The sequence below is a fragment of the Balaenoptera borealis genome (assembly GCF_965194805.1).
Source record: "Balaenoptera borealis genome assembly, chromosome: 14".
Lineage (NCBI taxonomy): Eukaryota > Metazoa > Chordata > Mammalia > Artiodactyla > Balaenopteridae > Balaenoptera > Balaenoptera borealis.
In genome coordinates, this window is record NC_138875.1 from 51,876,800 (window position 1) to 51,893,674 (window position 16,875).

Sequence of the window (16,875 nt, forward strand, 5' to 3'; positions counted from 1 at the left end):
CGTGGCAAACACTCATGAAATGTAGTTACTGCAGTAATCCTAAGGAGCTATTGAGAAACAAGGTCAAACATTTATGCACAAAAATATTCATCGTAGCATTGTTTAAAATAAAGGAAACTTGAAAAAAGAAACCCTAAATGTGGAGCAATGGAAAAACTAAGTAAATTATGGTTTACTCAAACAATGGGATATTGTGCTTCTATTTTTTAAAAAATTATGTTTACCAAGCTTTCTTAATGACATGAAAAATGTGTTTTGAAACAATGCTAACCAAATAGAGTAGAAACTAGATAGATCACAATATCTCAACTTTGTGAAAAAATTGAATGGAATTGTTTTAAATACTAATATATGCCTAAAGCGTACATGTGACCAGAGGGGTAAATCACTGGCTAGGATAGTAGGATTATGGTGATTTTTATTTGCTTCTTTTTGTTTATGCAAGTAGAAATAAGTGTGTGGTCATTATAGAAACTGCTTCCCAATGAATATTTTTTAAAATATTTTTTAAATACGTAGAAATAAAGCTTGGAAGAAACTATGTCCAAATGTTAAATGGTGGAATTATTGGGGAACTTTTTTCAATTTCTTTAGGGATATTAGGAAGCAACTAGCTTTCTCTGCCACCGATGAGTAGGAGGTGTTTAGGCAGAGAGAAGGAAATGCCTTTTAGTAAGGAAACCAAGTATGAATGAAGGTGCAAAGACAGGATAAGAAAGGAAAGGACTTTTTGGAAGGGCTGGCAATGACTAGACGTCCCAGAACAGCTACATTAAAAGGACTGTAGCAGTGAATAATGAGGAATAACACCAAAAAAACAGTATGTAGGGCCAGATCACGAGGAGCCCTGAATCTGAAGGAAGGAATTTGAACCTATGGGCACTAGAGAGCCATAGGTGATTTTTGTTTTTTATTTTTTTTTTAAGTTTCATCAGGTTGGTTTGTTTGTTTGTTTTGGCCACTCCACTCAGCATGTGGGATCTCAGTTCCCAGACCAGAGATCAAACCCGTGCCCCCTGCAGTGGAAGCGTGGAGTCTTAACCACTGGACCGCCAGGGAAGTCCCCATAGGTGATTTTTCAACAATAAGTGACACATGTGTCAAAAGCCAAACTGAAGGAGTATTAATTTGGCAAAGGTGCACATGGGGTTGAACAGAGAGTCTTAAGATCGGAGAGGGTTTTTTCTTCATTCTTCCATTTATGTATTTATTCATTCAGCATGCATTGAGCTCCTGCTTTATGCCATGCCCTCTGCAAGGCACCCAGTAAGGCAAGATCCCAGGCCTCAAAGAGTTAACAGTCTGCTGTGAAAACTGGAGAAAGAGAGCAAAGGACACAAGTGTGGGTTCCCTTTTATGAGCAAGCCCTGAAATGGTCATTTCTACCTTCTAGTTTGAATTCTCACCAAAGCCCCGCTATTTATCCTATCTGACCTATGAAGAAACAGAGGCTCAAAAAAGTTAAGCATGGGGTCGTGCTTCTGGTCACACAGCTGATCCCTGGATAATTCCTTCTGTAACATCTTAGGGTAGAGGTCTGTGTCACAGGGAGAGGCCGAATCCTAGATGGTCAGAGAGGCCCCACAGTGAAGGTGATATTTGAACTTGGACTCTAGTGCACATGTGAGATAGGGCATTTCAGGCCATGCACAGGCATGGGGTCAGTAATGTTAGGACTCTATTACAACCATTTGGGCCCGAGGCAGTAACACTTGGAATTGGCAGTGAGAATGGAAAAGAAGGGTCAAGGGCAAGAGGCACTGAGGAGAAACTGGCTTCCAGATTTCCAAGCTGGGGGGCAGCTGTAATTCCTGAAAGAACCAACAGTACCCTGGGGAGGGGAGAACAGATGAGAGGGTCAGATGCTGGCTACGTTCTGGCATGAGTTCCTGGTCTACACCGTCACACAGGGGCCCAGGGGAAAGTAAGAAGGAGTGAGAAGGTCTCATTTTTCTAAATAACACCTTAATCAGGTGGAAAGAGAAGTAGGCTTTGTGTTTGTACTGTCACAACCCTCCAGTCTGGTTACAGATGGGCTCACATGGTGGATGGCTGAGGGCCCTGGTCTCTGGAGCCCCTACGCTGGCCATGACCACACATTCCATTTGCCCTTTGAGACACAGTTCAGAGCTGACACAGCATCCTGGCCCCCTTTTGTGATGTACGCGAGAGAAGCTGTTGGAAACAAACCATCCCAGGACTGGGCTCATTTCAGCCATTTTCTAGGATCCTTTTGATGGCAGGTGACAGAAACCCAGGTGAAAGCAGCTTAAGGAGAATTTATCTGAAGATATAGGAAGGTCTCAAGGAACACAGAAACAGGAATACAGCACACAGAGAACCGTGGATGTGGGCCTGCCTTTTCTTGCCCCCTAACCTTCTCCGGTGCCTGATTCAGACTCCATCATCTCCCTCCGCAGATTCTGTTCCTCTAGCCCACTGGGCAAGAAATGTGGCCTCTGACAGTTTACAACCTTTATAACCTACAGAGCCTGGACCCTCCGGGTTTCCATTTCAAATTTACAAAGAAAGACTGAAAGCACAGCTTGTGTGGAGCTGGCCTTGGACTTCTCAACTAACAGGCATTCACTCCCAGAGGCAGATGGATGGTGTGTGGGTCGTAACATCTCTAGGTCTAATTTCCTTGCTTGGGAAATGGAGATACACTCTCTACCTTGGAGGTTACTACTGTGAAGAGTAAAGAGGATAAAAAGACATTGGTGATATTCAGACTTCCCACCAAGTGCTCCTAAAGGCAAAAAAAGAGGAGACTGGGACTACCCTGGCGGTCCAGTGGGTAAGACTCCACGCTTCCGCTGCAGGGGGCGCGGGTTTGATCCCTGGTGGGGGAACTGAGAGCCCACATGCCGCGCGGTGCAGCAAATAAATAAATAAATAAATAAATAAATAAATAAATAAATAAAAAGGAGACTGACAGCCTGAGGGGGTCTCTTGGTGAAGCTGGAAGCAGGACATTGATTTGAGGTCTTGTTTTTAGCATAAAAATGTGTTGGCTATGGGAATTTAGCATATGATAAAACTGACATCTCAAATTAGTAAAGATAAGATAAATTATTTAGTCAGTGATGTCGGGATTGACTGGGTTGCCAGCTGGGGAAAAAAAAAGAAGATCCCTCACAGTCTACAGCAGATTAAATTCCCGATGGAAGAAAGATTTAAATGCAAAAAATGAAATCGTAAAAGTAGTTCGGAAAAGTGCGAAAGACCTTAGCAAAAGAACTCAACATGTCCTCATGGTCTGCCTCGTTCAACACTGCAACTCCATTCCCTAAAGCAGCGCTTGGTACAGAGCCAGGACTTAATAAACTTTTCGTGGAAAGAATTAATGCGAGAATATTTCTTAAATCACCTCAGATAGGGGAGAAGCTTTTCTAAAGATGATCTAAAACCCAGGAGCTATAAAAGCAAAGGTAAGTTTAGCTACCATATATATGTATAAAACAAATGAGGTGGGGGGGGAAGGGGAGGGAACCAAACTAATCAAAAGACAAACATACTGGAGGGAAATATTTGCAATTCACATAGCAAAAGGGACCCTTCCTTAATTAAAGAAATTCTAAATGTTGATAAGAAAAAAAAGCCAACAATCCAGTAGAAACATGGAGAAATGATATGAAGAAGCAGTTCCCAGCATAAGACATACAAATGGGTCTTGAACATTAAAAAAAAAGAAAAGAAAAGAAAGATATTCAACCTCCTTCATAATTTAAAAAAAGCAAATAAAAACTCTAATGAGGTACAAGTCTTCACCCATCAGATTGGCTAAGGTCAGAAAGTTTAAGAACACGTTGTTGTCTGTTGTGCATTGGCTAAAGGATCAGGAAACAGATACTCTGATGTAGTGTAGATTGGGAGCACTCTTCAGAGGGCAAGTGGACCATGCAATATGCCCTGTGACCTACTTGCAGGAATCTCTCCTACAGATATACTAACACATGTACAAATGAAGAATATTCAGGGTTATATTTGTTGTAGTGTTGTTTGCAATAGGAAAATACTGGAAATAATCATCACAGGGCTGGTTAACAAATTCTGGTACACCCATACAATGAAAAACTGTGCAGCTGTTGAAATAAGTCTCTATGATTTATGAAAAGGTCTCCAAGATGTAGTGTTATCTGAAAAAAGCAAGATGCAGGGCAGTGTGTATTTTATGCTCATTATACTAAACAGCAGCAACAACCCACATACATGGGTACTTACTTGGACTGTGTATAGATGATTTCTTGGAGGATTCCCAAGAATCTGGGCATAGTGGTTGCCTCCTGGGAGTGAAGCTGGGTGGTTGGAGAACAGAGGGGTAAATTTTCATTCTAAACTTTTTTATACTTTTCAAATTTTGCTTCATGAACATGTATTACCTCTTCAAATAATAAATTAAGAAAGTGTGTTAATTTAGCATTCTGCTCCGTGCTATTATATATCCACTATTGATTAATGTAAAAATCATGTTTTACATTACTTACCTCACACTAATTAACTCTCCCTCCCAAATCTTTGAGTGAAATTAAAATTCTAGAAAGATGCAGCACGTTTATCCCGGGACTTTGTCTGCTGGGCACACCAACAAGTGGCCCCTTTCTGAAGAGAACAGAACTTTGTAGAGTGTTTGGCACATTAAGTAGCTGCCCTACAAATGTGAGTTCCTGTCTCTGCAGGAACGGAACTGTTCTGGGAGAGGGGCTGGAGGGAACCTCCGCTCCCCTGGCAAGGACAAGAGGCTGATGAGTGTCTTGTGCCCTGATCAGGACCTTGGGAGACCTGGAAATCCAAGGTCATATAGGGTCTAGCCTAGCCTAGCCCAGTCTCTGGCACATAGTAAGCACTCAAAAAAATATGTTTCTGGAATGAATGAACATACCAAGAGTTAACGGGAATCTTGCCTGAGGAAGTGACAAATGCTGTTGGGAAACTTTGGGGAAGTCCCATAAATAGATGACATTTAACCTGGGGCTTTATCTTTTTCATTTTCTTTCTTTTTGGCCATGCCATGGGGCACGTGGGATCCTAGTTCCCCCACCAGGGATTGAACCGGTGTCCCCTGCATTGGAAGCACAGAGCCTTAACCACTGGACCGTCAGGGAAGTCCCTAACCTGGGGCTTTAAGAAGGAATCCCTCACCTGGAGGACAAGGGGGATAAAGCAGGATTTCAGGCAGAGAGAACAGCTTACCTTTAGGCATAAGAGTGGAGGGATTGGGGATCACAGAACACCTATCCGCCCTGCTTGGAGCAGCCATCAGATGTTTTCAGTTACCATGGGGGCATCACGTGTGTTGGCGGCTGTCTGACAAAGTGAATTGGGAAAGGTCCAAAAGCTGACAGACAAGAAAGAGAGTAACCAGGTCCCATTCATTTGAAGCCAGAGGAGGCTTTGGGAAGGGAGGTCCTCAGGTGGACCCTCACACACCCCTCCAAAGACTGACTGTGAGATGTGGGTGGAGCCATGCTCGCAGCCTATCAGATCCAGTGCCTCGTTCTTAAACCGCCCCCTTCATTATATTATTGCCCAGTGAGAGCCACAAAATAGAGGGCCACGATCGCTTATCCAGAATCCAAAGCGCTTCGAAAATCCTAAATCGGTTTTTAAAATTTTGTCAACAAAACCCGCCCTGAGCTGATCTGAAGCTACACGTAGACGTAATTCATCGCACTCTTACGTGTCCGTATATACGTTTTGCTGTAGAAATATGTGTGATTGATGACAGGATGCTGTTCTAGACCCCGCTGAGGGGTTATATAACATATTGTAGGCGCACCATACTACTTTTAGTACTTAAAATCTGGAGAATTCTGAATTCTGAAACACATCTGGCCCCCAAGAGGTTTGCATCAGGATTTGTGGTCTAACATAATCGACCAACACACAAAATGTTTAAAAATAAAAGTAATATAATGTCCTGGGTGTAAAAGAAGAAATAAAAGAATAGAAATGTATAAAAACAGAATATGTATTTCAACACGTAAATGCTGGGGCAGGACTATACCAGAAGATGGGGGTGGGAGGCGGCGGTGAGTGGCAGACATAGACCCCTCCTGTGGAGGGGGGGTTGCCTCTAAAGTGGACTTTGAATGTGGCAATTCGGATAAAACTGATAAAGTTATATATATTTTTTGCAACTCAAATGCTAGGAGTCCTTTTTGGGTAAGCGGTCTGAGGTGATCTCTAAAAATGGTCCACTATTCACTTGACCCAGAAAACCCCACAGAATCATGCAAATCAAGAGGCTCAGATCTTCGTGTTCACTTTAAGAACACTCGTGAAACTGCCCAGGCCATTCAGGGTATGCATATCTGAAAAGCCACCATGTATCTGAAGGATGTGACTTTACAGAAGCAATGTGTGCCAGTCTGTCATTACAATGGTGGAGTTGGTAGGTGTGCCCAGGCCAAAGAGCAGGGCTGGACACAGGGTCGGTAGCCCAAAAAAAGTGCTGAATTTTTTACTGCACATGCTCAAAAATGCAGAGAGTAATGCTGAACTTAAGGGCTTAGGTGTAGATTCTCTGGTCCTTAAGCATATCCAGGTGAGCAAAGCACCCAAGATGCCACGCAGGACTTAACAGAGCTCATGGTCAGATCAACCCATACATGAGCTCTCCCTGCCACACTGAGATGATCCTTCTTGAAAAAGAAAAGATTATTCCTAAACCCGAAGAGGAGGTTGCACAGAAGACAAAGATATCCCAGAAGAAACTGAAGAAACAAAAACTTATGGCCCAGGAATAAATGCTGCAAAAAAAAAAAAAAAGCAAATAAAAGTAAAAGCAAAAAAAAAAAAAAAATACTAGGAGTGGCATTGCCATGATTTTCCAAAATGGTGAACAACTCTCGGGAAAGTTCCAATATAAAAAAAAATACAGTCTCCCTCAATTTACTCAATAGTTGCATTCCTGGAAAATCTGGTGCATATAAAAACCATGCAGAATTACTTTGTGTTCATTTGCAAAACGTAATTAGGTTTTAGGCCCAGATGATTATAATGAGGTTCTCTGCTTACAAGATACGTTTTAATGAGACGTTTGGAAGTGATTCACGATGCAGGACAATTCTTTGTTGTGGGTGACTGCCTCACACATGGCAGGGCGCCTCTTGTCCCTGGCTCCACATGTTAAATGTCAGTAGCATTCCCCAGACAGATGGTTATGACAACCAGAAATGCTCCTCACATTTCCAAAAACCTTAGGGTGGTAACCTCAGGAGGGAACACAGCTCACCCTTAGCCGCACTCGGAACCACCGAGTGGAGAAGCCGGCAGGGTTGGCGGATGCGCCAGTGGAGTCCCAGGGCATGCTCCGTCCAGGTGGGGAATCCTGCAGTCAAGTCTGGACTGAGCAGTTTGGGTTTGAAGAACCTTGTTTTTCCCAGAATCTAAGGCTCAGGGAAACACACTGGCATTGGGTGTGCCAGCATGGAGCTGTGGCTCTCCAGTTGGCCAACCTGTGGGAGTTTTTGGCCTTGGGCATCGCTTTCCCCTGCCAGTGAGGTGGTGCCTTCTCCAGTGGGTGATGGGCCACATGGTACTTGGCTGATCCGCTCAGGTTGGGGCGTGTCAGGCAGCCCATGGCGGTGCGCCTTCCTTTAAGACTCATTCTCCAAGTCTCTATGTATCTTAGTGGTTAGGAGTTAAACACAGCAGCATACTCACAATAGCCAAAAGGTGGAGGCAACCTAAGTGTCCTTCCATGGGTGAAGGGACAAAAAAAAATGTGTTACATACATACAATGGAATATTATTCAGCCTTAGAAAGGAAGGAAGTTCTGGCACATGCTACAACATGGATGAAACTTGAAGACATCATGCTAAGTGAAATAAGCCAGTCACAAAAAGACAGATACTGTCTGATTCCACTCTCTAGAGAAGTCAAATGCAGAGAGACAGAAAGTGGAATGGTGGTTGCCAGGGGCTGGGGAGAGGGGGGATGGGGAGTTATTGTTGAATGGGGACAGAGTTTCAGTTTTGCAAGATGAAGAGAGTTCTAGAGGTGGATGATGGTGATGAGTGTGAATGCACGTAATGCCACTGTACTGCAGTTAAAAATGGTTAAGATGGTAGATTTTACGTTGTGTGTATTTTAGCACAAATAAAATTTTAAAAGCAAATAAAGAGGGAAGGTGCTGATGGAAAGACTACGAATCAAGTGTGGGCTCTGCTGTTTACCAGGCTGTTGTGGATCTTGGCCAGGTTAACCCCTCTGGGTCTTAGTCTTCCCATCTGTGAAACGGGGATAATGATGTACTCTCCTCAGGGTGGGGGGGAATTACGAGGGTCACTAACTCGTGTTTGTAAGCCACAGGGCACACTGTCTGCACTCAGGAAGTGTGGCTGTTATCGTGCAGGTGGATTTCACTTATTCACTGCTCCTGAAAGCAACCTTTCCCCTCAGACACTCTCATAGAAGCATTTGGGGCATTTAGCCTAATAGCAAGGTCATATGGACACTAACAAAGCAGAATGACTGGGGACCCAGGACAGTGCGTGTATAAGCTTCCTGGGTCTTCCTGTCTGGGGGTCAGCATCCTCCCCGCCCACAGTGAAGCATTCTCAGCTGTACTTTAGGCAACTTCACTGTATCTAGACAAAGACCTTCTTAAGTGACCCTCCCTCCCAGAGGGACACTTCTCCTTAAGTGTAAAACCTCCAGTATTCCCCTTTTGACTCTTAGGGAGAGTTGATAATTGTTGACAGCAACAAGCATTCATTTTCTTTTGTTTTGTTTAAACAATAATTTGATTGGAAAATCCTTCCTGGTGCAGTAATTAATGACCGGCTGGAGCTACTAACGCCAGAGGTAAAGCAAAAGGCACTTAACCCAGCTAGCATTAGCTACCAGGAAATGTTAGACCTGGAGGGTAATCCCTGCTGGTACAAACTCTGAAATGGAGAGGAAGAAATAGAGAAAAAAAAAACCTAAGCAATTTCTTCTTGTGCAATGAAAAGTTTAAAAATGGAGCGTCGTGTTGCCATAGACACAACTCCTGGCTCTGGGCTGTCCTCCATGCCTGCATCCAGCCGCACAGCAATTAGACACGGTTTTCAGCAGGGCAGCTGAGCCTCCCAAGTACCTATAATGAAGATCTGCAGCTCCAGGCTCCCGCGGAAATCCTCAAGCCTTCACTTGTCACCATAATTTCCTTGGGAAGTGTTTCTAATTACATATTTCTTGCTGCCTGCTCCAGGTCAAGTCTTCTTGTATACAATATTCGAATTACATAAAACCACAAAACAGTGAGAGCGACCCTGGAGTGGTCCAAATTGCTGTGTAGTTGCTTTTAACTTAGTAGTTAAGCATTACTGGGTGTGATAGGGCATCGTCTGCATGAGCAAAAATAATGTTAAAGGAACATGCCTCATTCTTTTTAAATCTCTGTAGAGGTCAGACCCATTTCAGCAAGACATTTATATAATAACAGAATTCCCAACTCCAACACATGGACTGTTTATTTTAACTATTATAGCAGGGTCTTTGTCAAGAGGAACTTAATTCTTTTGTATTATCTCCTGGGACCTGCCATTTAGGAAACTTCTGGCAGTTTAGTTCCCTGGAGGTGGACCGTTAGTTTAGGTAGCTCTCCAAGATGTAAGACAACCTTCACCCACTAATACTTAGAGAAAACTGAAGTCAAATTAATCTCAATCCAGATGCTACTGTATGGATGTTAAATTTTCTTTGGAGTTGAGTAAATTGGAGGATACTTCAGCTCTTGAAGAAGAGGCAGAAATGGTTTTCTAAAAGGGTGGGTTGGCTAGGGTTGGGGGTTCCCCTCCTTACAGGGGAGGGGTCTAAGTCCACCAGCCTCTCTACCTTGCCTTGTGTTATGGAAGACTGAGCACCTGCAGGACCCAGAGTTACTGACTACCTGATCGTCTTGGTGGGCCTGAGGAGTTGTGCTCAGCTGAGCCCCCAGGCAGTGCCCACTGGGGGAGGGCCGGTTCTGGCCCCGGCTTGCAGCTGATGCTGACGCAAGTACATGTTCCGACCCCGTTCCCTAAGGAGTTTCAGCAGAAAGTGGCAGCCCTGCAAGAAACAGCATTTGCTCTAGGCTTGCTTCTGCCCACTGGCTCCTCCTCCCAGTCTCTAAATGTTGAGGCCTAGGGTTCAGTCCGGGACCTCTTCTCTCTGTCTGCACTCAGTTCCTAAGTGATGTCATCCAATTACGAGGCCCTGAATCAATACCATCTGTAGCAGATTGTGTTTTCCAGAGTTGGCCACAACAATATCTCCATCCCATATACTCTTCTACAATGTGGTCTTCACACTCTTTCCATGGAGAGAAGGGATCTATATCCACCACCCTCCCCATCCCACCTTGAATCTTGGCAAGCTCTAACTCTCTGGTAGCCCAGAGGATGAGGTGGGAACGATGCTGCATGACTTCCAAGGCTGAGTTAGGAAAGACGATGCAGCTTCCACCTTGTTCACTGGTACACTCACTTTTGGAGCCCTGAGCCGCCATGTAAGTAGTCCAGCTACCCCAAGGAAGCCCAAGCCACATGGAGAAGCCACTCTAAGTGTTCCAGTTGACAGCCCCTGCTGAGGTCCCAGTGAATAGCCAGCCTCAACTGCCAGATTTGTGAGTGAAGACACTTCCTGGTGATTCCAGCCCCAGTCATCATGTTGCTTTGAACCCTTGAGTCTTCTAAGCTCAGACCCAAAATTTGTGGAGTAGAATCTAAACATTCCTGCTGTGCCCTGCCCTGAATTTCTAACCCACAAATTGGTGGGTAAATGAAATAGCTGTTTTAAGCTAAGTTTTGGGGTCATGTCTTATACAGCAGTGCAGTCTGGAACACCATCTGTATGCCAATGACTCCCAAGTTTATATCTCCAGCTTAGGGCCTCTCTCTGAGCTCTAGACTCACATATCCCACTGTTGATATAGCTTTTTCACTTGGATGTCAAACAGGCTTCTCATAGAACATGCCCCAGATCCAACTATTGACCTACCCTGCCCTGCAAAGCTGCCCTTCCCTCAGGTGTCCTCATCTCAGTAAATGACACTGTCACTTCCCTGAAACCCAATTGCTCAGACTCAAAATCTAGACATAGTCAGTGACTCTTCTCTTTCTCTCCCAACTCCCATCCAATCCATCAGCAAATCCCATCAGCTCTACTTTCAAAACATTTCCTAAATAGGATTACTTCTCACCTACTCTACTGGTATAACCCAAACCCAAACTGCATCTTCTCTGTCCTGGATTATTGCTATAGCCTCCTAACTGGTCTCCCTGCTTCCACTCCTGACCTGTAGTCTTCACCTCCATCAAGTCTCCAGAAGGCACAATCAACATCTCAAGATGTAAATCACAGCAGGAGCCTCGGCTCCTCCTTGTTCACTCATCTGGTTGTTGACCAGGAACCTAGCTGGGGCTGGTGGTGAGAGCACTCACATCCAGCCTCTCCATGTGGCCTGCACTTCCTCATAATGTGGTGGCTGGGTTCAGAGACCAAGTGTCCCAAGAGAGAGAAGGAGAGCCAGCTAGGAGTGCATCTAGGATTTAGCCTTGGGCGTCATGCAGCAGCACTTCTGCCACATTCTACTGGCTGAGGCAGTTATGAAGGTCCACCCAAGTACAGAGGCAGGGAACAGAGACTCCACCTTTCAATGAAGCCTGTTAGGGTCACACTCTAAGAGGAGCACATATAATGGGATATACATTGGTACGGCCATCCTTGGGAAGTATAATCTGCCACACTGTTCAAGAAGATTTAACTACATAAGAAAGAAAACCGTACACCAAAAAATTCCATAAGCATAGTGTACATGCAAAAGACAGTATAAAGAAATGCTAACTCTTTTTCCTAAGCCCCTCACTGAGCCCCTCCTCTAGGCTTTGTGGGTTGATTACAGGCATATTTGGCTGGTTAACATTTTATTTTTTATTTATTAAAAATTTTTTTTGGCCACGCCATGCAGCTTGTGGGATCTTAGTTCCCTGACCAGGGATTGAACCTGGGCCCTCTGCAGTGAAAGCGCGGAGTCCTAACCACTGGACCACCAAGGAATTCCCCCCCCCTTTTTTTTTTTGTTAATACTGCAGAGGGAAATTGAGTCTAATGTGCCTGCTTCCTCTTCTCTCTGAGGGCAGGAAGAAGAGAATGATGTCTCCTTCATCTCAACCTATAAGGCTCGCTTCAAATGATACTTTCTCCACAGACCCTCCCTGACTTCCACTGTGTGAACACTGAGTTTTTCCCCATCTCACAAGGTACTTATACTTTCTTCCTTGTATTTCAGTTATTCATCTGTCTCTTTTAAATCTTACCTCTCTTTAATTCCTCCAGGGTATACTGAACTATAAATTTCTCAAGGGACAGGGACTTTCTTTGGATTCATCACTGTTGCTTTTCTGCCCTGGTCTTTGCACTGTTCACATGTGTTAATTATGCAATGTGTGCTGGTGGAATTCATGAAGAAGCAGTTGTGTCCAGTGTCTGTCTCATCTATATTTAATAATCCTGGAATGTAGTAGGTGCTCAATTAAAACATGTTTTTGGTGAATGGATTGTGATCTACTAAATACAGGACATTTAAGGGGGAAGTAAGCATAAGAGCTGGTCCCAGCCTTCAGTTACTATTTATACCTTGCCCAACAATGGAAGAGCTATCACAAGGCAGGGCATGATTATGATTTTTTGACAAAAGTCTGTGGGACTTAGAGAAAGCTTTTCTAAACCTATATAGCCAAAGTCAGAAAACATACAGGAGAAGACTGATTGTTTCTACTGCATAAAAATGAAACACTTCTGTACATTAAAAAAAATCATAAATACAAGTAAGGCAAATGGAAAGCCAGGAAAAACTTGTCAGTATATTAACAAAAAGTTACTATCTTTAATATTGGAAGAGGTCTTCTATGTCAGTAAGAAAAAGACAAACATTTTTTAGTTAGGGAAAGGATATAAATACTCAAAACAAAAAGAAAAATATAAATGGTTAATAAACAGAAGAAAAAAAACCTTTAACCTCATTAGCAATCGTAGAAATTCATAGGAAAACCACACTGAAATAACATTTTTCTTTTATCAAATTGGCAAACTATTTTGTTAAGATAATCTGCAATGTTGGCAAGATTAGGAAGACTGAAAATTGATGTTTAAAATGGACATGCTCTGTAACCCGGCATTTCAATATCCCCAATTTATGCCAAAGAATTTATTGCTGAGGTTTGCCAAGATCTGTACACAAAGACACTTCATGAAGTACTGATTTTAATAGCAGAAAATTGGGATTAATGTCCAGCAATTGGGATTAAACTGGTTAAATAAATCATAGCACCACCCTGTGATACAACATTATATAGCCATTTCAAGTGCTGATATGAAATAATATTCAATGAAGTGGGAACATATTCATGTTACATAGTTAATTTAAAGTTTCAATTTATCAAGCAAATGTAGAGTTGTTTTCTTTTTCATCATATATATGTCCATGATCAAGAACATGCATAGAAGAAGCCTAGAAAGATTTACATCAAAAATTTTAGGATTCTGTGATTTTTTTTTTTCTCACCTCTTTTTTGTGTTTTTAAACTTTCTAGGGAATTCTCTGGTGGTCCAGTGGTTAGGACTCTGTGCTTCCATTGCAGGGGGCGTGGGTTTGATCCCTGGTCAGGGAACTAAGATCCCGCAAGCAATGCAAGCTGTGTGGTGCGACCAAAAACAAAACAAAGCAAAACAACTTTCTACAGTAACATTCTTTTCTATCCAGGAAAAAAATACCACTATTTCTTTTAGGTGGTGTGGAAGTTGCCCCCGCAGTGTAGGTGGGAATGCCAGTTCTGGCTATTTCCTTTGAAAATATCTCTAGGTGCCATGGGTACACATTTACAAGAGCCCATTTTCTCCTGAGAATAGAGTGAGGATGGGAGGAATTTTGGTGAATATTTGTACTTGCAGCTTGTCCTGGCGTAAATCTTTAAGACTGTGGGAATAGGTGCTTTGCGCTCTGTTGAGCTGGCGAATGTACGTCAAGTTTCCTGTCCTTCTGTCTCCGTCATGTGCAAGGATCTGTGAGTGGAGGGTTTCATTCATCTGAATGCATCTGCAACCCCATCAGGAGCATCTCAGTTTCATGGGCAAGTGGTTTGCTTTATTTGCTTTATTTGCTCCCGACGGAAATAAAGGGATGATACAATTAGTTCTGTCCGCTGCACGTGGGGGTGGAGCTTAAGTGAATTACAACGTTCTGTGGCAAAGTAAACATGAAATGGGCGTGAGAAGTTGGATAGCAAGAGGAAAGCAAATTTACTGATTTTCTCCTTTATTTGGCTCTCAGATTTACGAGGATACACAAAAATCACACAAAGAAATCTGATGGGAATTGTCTCTAAAACTAAAAAATAACATCAGCACTGATTTAGCCTTCATGAATCCCTCTGACTCTATTTCCAAATATAAGCCCTATATAAAACCACCCCGTTTCACTTTGGGGACCACTAAAACAAGTGACTATTATAGGATAGAAAAAAAGAAGACGTTTTAATAATATGTGTGTTCAGATGCTTGCATCAAATGTTAAAAACCTGTCAATTCACAATGCAGAATACCACCTGCCCACAGGTACAAACAAAAACATTTCCTTTGCTCCAAGGGATCTTTTTTCCATTTTATTATTGCTAGTGTAAGAGATCAGGAAATGTCTTAAAGTGCACAAGTGGTTTTGCTGACTTTTTATGTGGTTTCTTTTGAATTCAGGAAGCTTTGAATGACATAAATGAGCTCTGTACAGATGTTTCTAGAAGGTTTTATGGCTCATCTCTGAGGTTCCCAGAGAGTGGTCAGCTCCACATCACACCTCATGGGACCCCGTGGCCCATGATGATAAAATCAAAGGAGGCTGTAATTTTCTCTCAGCCTTCTTTGGGCTTGAAAACTGGAAACAGCACAGAAGACCATACATTCAATGACACATCAGACTGGCATCTTCCCTGTGCCAGCAGCCATGCCCACGAGCTGTCATGGTGTGGTGTGTTACAGTCCTTGACCTGCTGGTGTTTATAGCTGGGGGTGAGAATGGAGCCAGGGAGGGGACATTAATTTAATAGGCTTCTGGGTGTTTCCATTCTTATTTCACTCTTGGACAAGCCGAAGAAGGAAATGGTTTTCAGCAACCTCTGTGATAAAACTATTTGCTTATTCAACTGAGTTATCTCTAAAAAATGCTAAAGGACAGTTTAATAATCACTGTCCCCCAACTGTCTCTCTCTAAATATAGTCCACATATATGAACCATGAATCTCTCTCTTCCTTTCCTCCACACTCTCCCCGATTTTCCCCCAAACTGGCCTACTTTAGCTCTTTTCTCCTCTCCTTTTTCTCATCTTTTTTCCAATGGGTTTTTCCTTCTTCTTCTCTAGCAACTCTCTGTTCTTTCCCATGTAAAGCAAACCAGCCTACCTTGGCCATTCTCATGTTCCTCCCTAACCCTAACACCACACACAAAGGCCCAGGGTCTCCCGGGAAAGGTAGAATTCTCTTAATGGGTGCGATAACTCCAAGGATTAGATACTATTAACTCACCGGACAGATGAGAAACCCGGGCATAGAGAGGGCAAGTAACTTAGCCAGGGCTGTGCAGCCCTCGAGTAGCAGAACCAGCCTTCAAAATTCCTCCTTCCAAAGCTTGGGCTGTTTCCAAAGTACAAGCAGAGGTCCTGAGGGAGGGCTCTGGGTGGATGAGGAGCAGAATTAAGTCCTATTTACCGACAGCCACATCCTCTTAGATTCACGGAGCGGCTTCCATGCCCAGGACAGGAAATAGCCCTTCTCCCAGGAAGCCCCCCGTGGTGTGCGTCTCAGGCGACACACACATTGTGGACAAAAAGCATTCTTGTTCTCAGAGGCCTGTATCTGCACAGCGCCAGGGGACCACTCACACTGTTTTCCCATGAATGGTGCCCCCTGGAGTTGTGTGAGGGCTCGGCCTTGGCTGCACAGTTGCTTTATTTCTCACGTTGCTTTTTTTTTGGAGGTCTTGAGGGGAAGGACTGTGACATCTGCTCTTGGAATGTTTCCAGCCCTGCTGAGGTTCAAAGCCCACATCTGTTCCAGGGTCTTTCCCTTCTGGTTCCTCTCAGTTCTCACTGACACTTCGGGTGGGGACCGATAAACTAAGCTTAAAACTCACGTTGTCTTAAGAACCTAGAAGAGGCAACTCGTGTAGTTGGAAGTGTTTGAAAGACTCTGAGAAAAAGGTATCCCAAAATGTATGTGTGAATATACACTCTCTAGAAGTTACTGTCGTGTAAAATTCAGAAATAACCACTTTTAGGTGAGAATCTATGAGTCATTTTGGTGAACGTGGGGTGGGGAAGGGGAAGAGCAGGAAGGGAGGAGACTTCAAGGTTTCTGTAGAAATAATTCGAGGGTAGGGGCATCTTCTCTCCCTTCGTCCCCCTTAGGTAGGTTTCCCTACTTTCCTGGGCCCATTAGAGTCTGAACTCTGCTTTCCTGTGACCAAAGGGTCACAGCAGTTTCCTAGCTGAAACTCCTGGGAGCTGGTGACCAATGGGAAGACCAGCAACAGTGAGAAAAGCAGCCTTGACCAAGGGCGGCTTTAAATGAGTGAAACTCCATGTACTTGGGGTTTGAATAAGCCTGTGCATCCTAACCCATTTTTAGTACCTGTATTTGATCTGCTTTTAGCATAATGACCAGTCAACAGACAATTGGCTCGCAAGAGCCAGAAGGGAAGGGAAGCTGAAGGAGGCTTCTCGAAAGCAATGCTACCTAAAACAAAACCATTTCTCATGGCTGGCTTTCATCTGTCAGAAAGCTTTGCCCGTGAGATCAGGGGTATTGAAGCAAGAAGAAGGGAGTTATGTGTTTTGTTCCTCTCTATTCTGAATCAA

The 16,875-nt window shown here is 43.5% G+C and overlaps 1 protein-coding gene across 11 annotated transcripts in view; it reads left to right on the forward strand.

Moving 5' to 3' along the window:
• Nucleotides 1-16,875, forward strand: part of LOC309610562 (uncharacterized protein) — a 651,150-nt gene that overhangs the window by 11,810 nt on the left and 622,465 nt on the right. For 9 of the 11 annotated variants that reach the window (XR_014234007.1, XR_014234008.1, XR_014234009.1 and 6 more), the window contains exon 3: nucleotides 12,112-12,231. The exons of the other annotated variants lie outside the window; for them this stretch is intronic. The gene's annotated coding sequence lies outside the window, so the exon portion shown is untranslated. The remainder of the gene's footprint in view (nucleotides 1-12,111; nucleotides 12,232-16,875) is intronic. 11 annotated transcript variants of the gene reach the window in all.